Genomic DNA, 11,531 nt, shown 5'->3' with positions numbered 1-11,531 from the left:
AAGGGACACCAGTGGGGTAAATTTCTGAATTGGAGGTCACTCACTGGGGCCAGTGGAGCCACAGAGCAAAATGTTGTTGAGGTTTCTAAGGAGGAAATTATCATATAATCATTTTGTAATAAATAGAAAGGAGGGAAAACAAATGTTTCTGTGCAGACAAATGTCACCTTCTTCGTATACTCCTGGGAAGTTATGAGTTCAGAAAGGAGAACTGCTGTACCAGGAGAAGTCATGGGGATTGGGAAATCTGCTCCCATTGCAAGAATCAGGGCCCTTTTCCTTCTTTTTCAAGGCATCAGTGATGAAATAAATTATTTGTAATTCTTAGGAAACATGAGCAGATCTTTGTGCATATGGAAATAAAAGCAGTGAGGCAGCCAGCCACCCTAAATGGGCACCAAGCAGCCGAGATCTTCCCATTGGTCTGCAGAAGCTGGAGGGTAGTGATGGCAGCTTCCACACTGCTGCTGGCCTCAGACCAACTGCACTGCTTCCCATTCAGTTGGATTTAGATCCAGAAATCCTGATGATGAATGAGCAGACAAAAATCCATGAGTAGCAATAATCAGTAAGAAAATGTAACTGATTAAATTTCCTACTATCAGTAAGTACAAATATTATATATATATAGAATATATGTTCATATATACATTTGTGTATATGTTTAAGAATAAGTGTAACAAGAAATGAGCAAACTTTTTGTAAGTAAAATGTATCTTTATCAAATGATCTGAAAAAAACACAAATAAATGGTGAGGGTAAAGTAATTGCTGAATAGGAATAGTTAATTGATATGGTTTCATTTTTATATTACCTTTAAGTGTAAAGTAATATTTAGCATAGTACCAGAAGACTCTTTTGGAAAGTTTATGATATTTTAGGAATACATATGCCATAATGTTGAAAGAGAAAACAATATTAGGAGAAAAATATGACATTTTACACAACTCAACTCTTGTACATAGAATTATTTAGAACATGATACTGTCCATTTTAATCAGTAAGAAAAATGATGGACTATTCAATAAACAATTTGAGTCACTTTTTTATCCATTAGAAAAAATAACTTTTTGCAACATAAGTATATTATCTAGATCAATTGAATATACATTATATGACTACATGAACATATTTGGGGTGGCAACCTTCCAAAGTTAAACATAAAACCTAAAAGAGTTAAAATGAAGGTTTCACTCACATGGTTATGTAAATATTAAGCTCTCTAACATGAAAAAAGACAATAAGCAGTATTTTACAATAGTCAAACCTTCCATTATGAAAGTAAATTGATAACATGTTATGAATTCTTCTTTTAATCAAGAACTGAGGAATTACTCAAAAGTAAAATAAAATTTTCCTTTTGTTTTAGTATAATTTAGTATAAATTATTTTATTATTAATATATTTTAGTATATTTTACTATATATAGTACAATTATATACTAACACAATAAGGAGAATCCTCTATTCATCAGAAATTGATGAACCCAGGAACTGGAAAACTGGCCGCATATGTAAAGGATGTGTAATTTTCTATGTAGTATGTATTAATCATTAAGGTTTTCAGTTGTGATCCAAGAATAGTAAAAGACTAGAGTGTATCTTAAATGTTTCTTCCTGAACATGCTTTCTTAAAATATTTGGGCTGAGCTTAGGATTCTATTCTTCATTTATATCCCAGATGAACTTCAAGGGTAAATCCTTCATCTCCCTTTGGAAAATCTTGTCAAACCTTTCATTCTGGGCAACAGTCATGTGGTTTTTCCAGTCTCCAATGGTACCTGGGGGGAGATACAAAACAACTGCATCAGTGAAGTGTCTGGGCAGGGGGTGCTGGTGTGGGACCTTAGCACTGGGGGAACATGATTTTTCCCACTTTTATTTTTCTCTCCCCTCTAACTTCCAAGTTCCTCCTCCCCGTGGCCCTGTCTTCACTCTCTCACTTTATGGAAAGCTGGTAAATAAACTTATCATTTTAATTATACTGTAACTTGATACAATTACTCAACTTTCTAAGCTGTCAGCCACCTGGATAAAAAAGGAAATCACTGAGATTTAATCATTCTTTAATTCCACACTAGCACTGCTTACTGTATTTTATGGAAGTCTTATAAAAATCCCATATCAAATATCAGTGAATTAATATTTCCTGATGAGGACATATATGTTCTGAGAAATGTGAAAATATAGCAAAGGTCATAGAGTTTATGAAGCCAGCACTGAAATTAGTCCATATTAACTCAATTTAGGTATGACACAGCTTGGTACTCAATTTACAGTCATTCAGAAGTGTGATGACAAATAGAAGCTGAGAGAAGGAGAGGCAAGAGAAGACACAATGACTTCTAAAATACACTGAAGGGAATGAAAATAAAAACATGAAATAAACTAAAAACTCTCTGAAATCTTAATGCACCTGTGGTCATACCAATGCAAATGACATTCAAGAAGCTAACTTCAATGAGCAAAGTGTGTGTGCATCTATCTTTGTAGTAAATACATGGGAATCTACTTCACTTCTACAAAGATATTTTGCTCACTCAGATTTTCCTTATTTACCAATTCAGTCTTTCTTGTTCAGGCCTGTTAAAGATATAGGTGCACAGAAAGTTTTCTTTTTAAAGAAAATCCAAATGCAAGTACAGCAGTAATGACAGATGACAATGGTCTTAGCATCTAGAACACAACAGTCTGTGCTGGGCTAAAGGGAAAGAGAGCACCTACTCTTCAGGTTGGCTCCCTGTTACCACTGCTTCAATTTTTTTAAGAGAATGGGGAAGATACCTAAGACATGAAGAGTTACAAAAAAATCTTTAAAAAACAAAGACAGTATTTAGTGCTACTTGATAGAGGCATAGAACTCTCTAAGGAAAAATCTGTATCTATAATTCTGTATCACACAATAAACTCATCCACAGCTAAAATATCATAGGGTATAATTTGGAAAGATTGTATAGAATGAAAATAGTTCAATATGTTCAACTCTTAACAGTTGTATAATGATTTAATTTAATCTAAAATATCACTTACCATAAGGCCAGGTAAAAGAGATATTCCCCTACTTTGTAATGTGAGATCTTGATTTGATATATGATACATAATGGTCACTCTTTACAACAAAGAATAGCAAGTGTGTGCTGTTAATTCGCACCTGAAGGATGTTCAGAAAAAGTTGTGGAGATGTAAAAGCAGCCAGTCAGGGCCAACAGAGCCGTCATTCACTTATCATCACAACTGTGGCCATGTTAATGAAGGGAAAGAGTCTAAAAATGAATGAACATCCATTTTGTTGCAGGCACTGTCCTAGGCACTGGTAGACTTTTAGGGGGCATGTAAAGACCTTGTGATTGTAGGTTACACCTCAAATAAACTTCAGGGACCAAAAAAATAGTCTCATTGAGAGCATGGAGCAATAAAAAGAAAAATCAACTGTGTGGAGGAGAGAAGACAAGGAGTGCTCCATTTTGTGAAACTCTGGCAAGAAGTCCAGAAGCTGCTCTTTGGATGATTTGTATGAGAAAACATAAAAGTTTGATGCTGAACTAAAGATATAGGTGCACAGAAAGTTTTCTTTTTAAAGAAAATCCAAATGCAAGTACAGCAGTAATGACAGAATACGTCATTTGCTAAGGAAATGGCCATCTGTTTTTCTAATTTCAGGTCACCTGTTTAGTACGTTTTCATAATTTGCATGTGGGTCAGACTTCATCATATTTTCAAACATGGCTTGACTCACAACAGCATCCATGTCTTCCTTATTCAATTCTTTCCCTAGAAATTTACATACTTTTAATATAGAACTTCTCAGATCCTGAAGTAAAATAGAGACTGATACATTAGGCAAATCATAACAAAGAAGCATTACACAAGTGCCACAGTGAAATAACATCACGGATTGAAAAAATGTAGTTGGTTAGGCTAGTTATAAATTAGGAATTACACAGTGAGAAGGGACTTCATTATTCTTTCTTGGTAAATTAAGCTTTCCTTTGTCAAGTACTTTACCCTAATTATGGTTTATTTCTAGATAACTCACATTTCATTTTATCTGTGTTCAACAGGTAAACCTCATGAGAGTAGCTACTATATATCAGACATGACCCCAGGTGATGGTGCAAGTAAATACAGGGATAGCAATGGAATCAGAGCTGGCACTGAGTATACCAACACATGGGGAGAAAGTGAGTGTGCAACCAATATCAGAGAAAGATTCAAGGAGCAAGAGAAATGTGTTCTAGGTCTTAAATGGAAACAGGTTTTCCTAGGGAGGCAAAGTTGGAAACATATAGACTAAAGGGTCAATATATACAATACTGTGGTTGCATGGAGTGTGTGAGATGTCAGTTCACAGAAAAGTTAGACGTTCAGTTTCCCTGCAGGTAGCTGGGAACAGGCCTTGGATGGAAAGTCACATGTGACTGGAGGCACTGGAGGAAGTCCTATTGTGAGGAGGGTTGCAAAGGCAGCCATGTACTTGACTCTCTCTTGGTAGCTGATAGAGACTCAACCAGAGAGTCTAGGCTTCTATCATGACCTAGGGGTAGATTTTGACCAAAGCTGGCCATGAACATTCAGAAGGTGGCCACCATTAGTCCTTTGCCTGTGTATCTCCTCATCCTCTCCTTTCTTGCTAAAAGACCCTTGGTGCTGTCCTGGCAGCAGTTCCAGGTATGGTCCGGTTTGAGCAGATCTTCATGGCACTACTGCTCTCCTTTTCAAAGATTAGTCTAGATTGGTGACTGATGCACTTTTGGCATTGAAACAGAAAGACTAAGTCACACAGAGGCTTCTGAGATTGAATTTCCTCCTGGGGTAAAGCTGGCAACAGAGCAAAGGAAAAATTCTTTTATGTTCCTGTTTCTTCTACTTCCACTGTGGGTGCTGTCTATGCTGTCCTCTTAGGACTTGTAATTGAGCCATGACAATCATCTTGCAACTATGAGAGGAGAATCAATGCCAACAAAAATATGGTAAAAAAAGATAATAGAAAATTCTTGGAACAGTCACAACATCCTTTTAGGGGCCATCCCAGCCTTAGGATAGCCTGCCTCTCAATTTCAGTCAACAAACAACAGATATCCTTATACTTCAAACCACTTGTAATTGACTGTTATTAGGAGCTACATTTTTCTTAATGACACCGACATTGTGTTTTCAATTCTCCTATCAGGATTACTTAACATAGGGCACACGAGATTAAATTTCACAGCAAATGCATCCCAGTGTGATAAAATAATACTGGAATGTTGAAAGGATGAATAATTCAGAAAATAGAATGTATAGAGCATGACTGACAAGGAAATGTACTGGTTGAAAATAATCAAGTATACGAAGGGATGCTTATACCCAGAAATCACTCTCACACACAATGTTTTTATGCAAAGAAATTTAAGTCCATAACTGGAAATGAAAACCTGGTAAATAGAATATGGAGATGACACAGGGAAAAGTCTCTATAACACTACCTCTTGGATCTCTAACTCAATATTGCCCTTGAGAATTCTAGATATGAAATCATCAGTTCTTTAGGCCAGGCTCAGTTACAACTTAGGTTAAAATAGAGCTATATTCTCTTCTCATGGTTATCATGTCCTCGTACATTATGAACTGAATGTTGAAGTGACTTTTGTGCTAATACCAAGCTCTGATATGGTCAGACCAAAGGCTTCCATACACTTTGGGAAGACAGAGAAGGAATTAGATAAATATATTGAACAGGTTGAGAAATAAGCTATAGCTTTCTTCTGAGGTTCAGGAAAGTTTAGTAACAACAGGAGGAAAAGGAACTCTATTGATAGAGTTCAGTTTGTTCCCAGCCACATGATTAACAGGAGAATCATCCAGCTGTCACCAGAAAACTATAACATGCATTAAAGGAGAATTTTTTAAAGACATTTTATATAAAGAGAAAAGTATTCTAAAGTTGGATTCAGAAGGAAAATACAACAACATTCATAGGAATAATCCTTTCTGACCGACTCCTCCCACTGACCCCAAAGGCACATGGAGCTGCTCCCCTCTCCTGTGTCAGACCATCATCTATCACAGCAGGCCTCTCTCCTGCTCAACAAGTCACAGTGACTCATCAGAACACAATGTGGAACAGAACTTTGTCCCAAAGAAGCCTCTGGAAGTTACCACATGCACAAGTTCGGCCAAAACCCCAATGCTTCTGTAATCTAAACTGAGCCCTCTTCTCAGCTGAGCTGGAACAGAAACCTCTGAGTTCCTGATCTGTTCACACTCCTATCATGATTAAACGTAAATATTTACATGTGGTATGGCTTTTTGATCTTGACAATATGCTGAGTTTGTGTGACAGTGAGTAGAATTTTTATCCAAGATAACCCCACAAACGGCTTGACAAATTGTCCACAGATCCCATTCTACTCCATTTCATGAGTTTCTTTCCCTCGGCAAAATTCACTAACTTTAAAAACTTCCCATAGGTCTGAACTTACTGCTACTTTTGTAAGCTCAGTTACCTTTTCCTTCTAAAAAGAGTTCCATGAATTCCTCCATATTGGCAGATGGTTTCAATATTCTCATCATGTTTGAAAAATGAAAAAATGAGCACATAACGTCTTTAGGGTTCCTGTATAAATAAATAATCGGCAGGAAAAAGAGGGAGTCATTGTTTTTGTAGCTTTCATTCCATCATCATTTCCCACGAAGGCCCTTCAGTTGGATGGGACCCACTAATGTTAGTATCGACAACCTCCCAACCATGTTGTACATGCTCAGTTGTCACCTTTGTATTCCTGCTTCTCATTCCCTCAATGCCTCTCCCTCCCTGCTTGGCCTAGACAGTCAGTCACTGTTCAAGACCCATCTCAGGATTTAAGTCTTCCTAACTTCCCAGGTGGAGAGAGCAACATCATTCATTTCCCCTGCAATAAGCAGCTAATGCAGGTGACAATGTTACAAAAACTATAAAATTCTATGAGATCTGGATCACCTCACTAATACATTTCAATACATAAATAAATCTCATGTTGTGTTTTTCTTACTCTTCAGTGTACACTTAACATTTTCCTTACTGATAGAGGAAAACAGAACTGCTTGGCTCACTCAGGTTACTTGTCAAGCATTTTTTTTAAAAGAAAGGAATAGGAGGTTCACATAAAACACTGTTTATGATAAACAACTAGAAGAAATAATTAGTTAATAAGCAAGCTAATCTTACAGGAATACAAAATATCATTAATATCTGCACAGCTCATGTCATGTTTAAGATCCTTATTCTGTGTGGGTAGAGAACATTCAGGCTCACTCAGTTAACCCCAGGCCTTGCATCTCTATTGAAGATTCACTTGTATATCTGTTCTTTCTCCTCTTGGCAAACATCCAGTTCAGGTAGAGAGAAGGTTTCATCCACCTACATCCTCCCTGTGCAGTGCCTGGTGACAATGATTCATGAGAGGAGATGAGCTGATAGATTCTTAGTATTTCTGTGCTCCTCTCATCCCTAAGTGACCCACACTGCCCAGAAAAGTGTGACCTGCAGTGACTCATTATCTCAATGTTTTCAAATGGTTAAAGATTTCCTACATTTCTACACTGACATATTAAAGTAGTTAAAGAAAACATGTAAAGAAGGAGAAAAAGATCAACTAAGTAAGATGCCATGGATATGCCAAATAAGATGACATAAAATTGATTCTTTGGCTTATAAAATCTAATAAATATGTGATATTGATTTTGAGGCATAAATGAAAGGCAGAAGTCAAATGGACTAGATTAGCTCAAAGAACACAAAAACAGCAGTTCAAAATTGATATGGATAAAGAGGAGTTCTGTGTCTTCAAAAAATACATTAAGACACCTTGATTATGTGCCAAAGTGAATGATCAGGAAAGAAGTAATTGATGATGAATTGAAAAAAGGAGCCAAATCTTTGAGGATGGAGCAAGGCTCCCAAAGTAGCCCTACTGACATTTGGAACAATTAACTGTCTGATGCGGGTCTGCCCTGTGTAATGTCGCATATTTAATAGCATTAATACTATTAAATTAGTGTGGCCTCATTTCACACCAAACCCGCAGTACCACTAGAACCCCAGCCAAAAAAAGCCACCAGACAGATCCAAATATCCAGTGGATACAAAATCACGTTCATTAGGGGCACACTGGGAATGACAAAAACAGACTCTGATCACAAACAGAGGGGCTGATCCCTAATGATCTCTAATGGAGAAGACACTGTCTACACAGGGCACTTTTTCTTTCAAGGAGGGAAAGGTGCTAAGAGGACACAGTGGGGGTAAACTTTCTGAATGGGAGGTTGTTACCTGGGGCTAGTGGAAGCACAGAGCAGAATGCTGGTGAGGTTTCCAAAGAGGAAAGAAAGTGTCACATGTTCACTTTGTAAACCAAGAATGTGAAATATTTAAAGTAGTAGAATTTGAGAAATTTGGCCATCAGATTGAAGACCAGCTACAAATTTGAAGTATTTATGTTTTATCCTTCCTAGTAACTCAGATAGATATCTGAACAAGGTAGGAATGCATTCCAATTGTGTTGTAACAGGTTTTCCCAGCTGACTATAACAGAGACAAAAGGAGCAAGTGGCTTTAGAAAGAGGGCAGCATAGTGCTAAAATACAGTGAAGAAGTAGGACTCTCTTTGCCAGAAGACTGGAGGCAATGGATCCTGAATGATGCTGACACAGGCTGGAATGGGAATGCCAGAGAGGAACAGGCAGACAAGGAAGCACTTCTGAACAAGGGGCTTGAAGTCATGATTTAATTAGTGCAATTACGGGTGAGTCCTTCCTTCAAGTCCACTACTTGAGGGCCACTGTTTTCAGCACTGTGAACTTAGCCTCCTACAAACCTCTGGCTTCTCATGGTTTTATACTAAGTTCAGAAAAATAGATAACAAATTAATAAATACACATGTAAAATAAGAAAGCAATGAGGGCCATAAGTATTTGGTGGTTTATAAGAGGGCTAGAAGGGGAGCTGAGGTCCGTGGAGGAGAGATCACTGGTGTTGGGAATTTCACACTGAGGTTGGCAGGACTGGGAATAGAAGAAGGCCAGGGCAGGGCCAGGTGGGCAAATCTGAAGGAGGACAAACGTGCATTGCTGCACCCTGAAAGTGAGGTCCTCCTTGGACTTTGGGCCCTGGTGCCTGGCTGGCCTCTTCTTGTCTCGGCCTGCTAGAAGACCATGCACATGAACTTTGAAATTATCCCATGAGTGATGGGAGCTAAAATTGAGAGTAACGTAACTAATCAACAGCTGAAATTTTCAATACATGGAGATGATTGATGCAGGGAGGATGGACGAGAGGGACAGAGAATCATCCTGCAGAGAACACTGACAGGTTCTGAAGATGCTTTGATTTTCATGGATGTTGAGCTTTGACGAAGAATGGGAAATAAGCTGGGAGTATACAGGAAAGCAGGGAGGCTGTAGAGGGAAAGGGGAAGGAAATCCCTAGTAGTTTATGAGTATACTTAGTGATAGAGTTAATTTAAAATTAGAGACATATATTACATATGTATTATATATACTATTATAATATATTCATTAATATAAAATATATGAATGTATGTATATGCTTTACTTTTAAATGATATGTATTATATGATAAAAAAATCACAAAGTGAAAATAAAATGAAATATTAAAAATAAGAATGCAAATGCTATTAAAAATTACAGTATGTGAAATACCACATGATCTAACAATGAGATACATGTAGTCAGTGTAATGAGAAATGAAATAACAAAAAGAGCAATATTTCAACAGGCATAGTCTCTCTCCTCCTTTGGGTTTTTTATTCTTCAGCCCTCTGGGAGCCAAGTAGTATGGAATGTGACTACAGAACAGTTGAGGAGATGGTATTTTTTTTTTTTGTCAAAGTGTCTTCCTGGAATATTGTGTTCAAGGAAGGGCACTCGATCAATTGTGTCCACATTTGCCAATCTTTTGTGATGCTCTTCAAAATAAATCAGGCTTAGTAATTGCTGAGCCAGATGGTTCCTGTAAAAGAAATAATTTTTTAACTTGAGGAAGTTCTCAAAATGTTCAAAACTATAGCATCAGTGTTTAAGTCATGTACGTTGTTGAACTAGGGATAACGATAATGTTGTCTGCATGGATTCTTTTACATATGTAAGGTTCAGTAAAGGTAAAAGACAATAAAGATTGCTTTTGTTTCACTTTTAAGATGGTGGTCCATTCAAAACTGCCAGGCATTTGTCACACAGATGCATTCTTTGAATCGTTCTCTGTGCTTTCTCTTCTTCATATGGTATCTTTACATTACCTACATGCCTACCTCTATATTAGTCCTCACTTCCACTCCCTGATCATTAGCTAATTAAGCACAGATAAAAACAATCCCTCCAAAGAAGTAACTTTTAATCTTTCCCACCTTCTCCCTGTTTTCTCACTTTGCCCACGAACTTTACTTAAGGAAGTTCTGTTTACTACAAATACCTAAAGGAGAATCTGTGACACCCACATAGACAGAAAGGGAAAGATGCAGCCTGAAGTCAGACCCTGGCTTTCAGTGGGATCTGTGAAATTCTTATTATGACACTTTCAGTTAACTATAATTAAAGTGGATATTCATGACCAAATATGTGGGTATGATTGCCTGTGTTAATTTCCTTTCATTCATTCACAACCTACATATATGAGACTAGTGAGATTTAACACACACACACCCCCGCAAGAAGGTCTGCTTCTCGTATTTCAAAGCCAGTGTTTTCAGACAGAATTACCCCCACCAAAATGTCCTATGTCCCTGTTAGGATATGTGGGTTCTGAAATGAGTAAACGTACTGGCCCCTCATCAGTTCCCATGCTCACCTTCCTTCCAAAGGATTTCAAAATCACTAAGGGAACACTATGACCACTTGTGCCTACATATTAACACAGCAGGAGCTAAAACTTGATGAAAACTCAATGTTAGGGAGCTCTGAAAAGTTTTCTTAAATAAATGTTCATTTTCCAGTTAACAGATACTGCTCCTGTGGTGGTATCATGGGCTTAGGATGACAGACAGGGTAATACTCATGACCTATGGGCTACAGGTCTCCAGAAATTCAGGAATATGAGGACTGCAGCAAAGTGTCCCCCAGGCAAAATGGCCTGCACTTCTCCCTCCCCTCCTCCTCCTGCTCCCTCTTGCATTACTCTTCTCCCTCTACTTATTCCAGCCTGTCCATATCTATATATTTATCCTTTTTTGCCCTTTTGAGTCCTGAGGTATTACATTATATTACATTTTCTGCAGTTAATGCCATATTGTCATCGCACTTCATCTCAGATACTGCCTTATCAAATTTCCTACCAGTAATTTCTGCATTGGACATTTGGCTGAGAAGCTCTTCCCCACCCCAAGGGTACAATGATTTTTATAACCAAAATAATTACACTTCCCTAAGCATAACAGCTTTATAACTTACCCTTAATATTAATGTCTAAATACTAGATTTCACACTTGGCTGGGGTGATTGATATCCAGTTGCAGTTCCTCCATATAGTGAGGCAGCTCTCCTAACACTAAGAACCCCTCC

At 37.7% G+C, this 11,531-nt stretch overlaps 1 pseudogene; it reads right to left on the bottom strand.

The window, feature by feature from the left end:
• Positions 1–994: 994 nt before the first annotated feature.
• LOC130679804 (amine sulfotransferase-like) lies at positions 995–9,849 on the bottom strand (annotated as a pseudogene).
• Between the last annotated feature and the right edge of the window lie 1,682 nt (positions 9,850–11,531).

This window comes from Manis pentadactyla, chromosome 12, assembly GCF_030020395.1.
Source record: "Manis pentadactyla isolate mManPen7 chromosome 12, mManPen7.hap1, whole genome shotgun sequence".
Taxonomy (NCBI): domain Eukaryota; kingdom Metazoa; phylum Chordata; class Mammalia; order Pholidota; family Manidae; genus Manis; species Manis pentadactyla.
The sequence above is the reverse complement of the archived record's forward strand: the minus strand, read 5'-3'. Positions and strand labels throughout refer to the sequence as shown.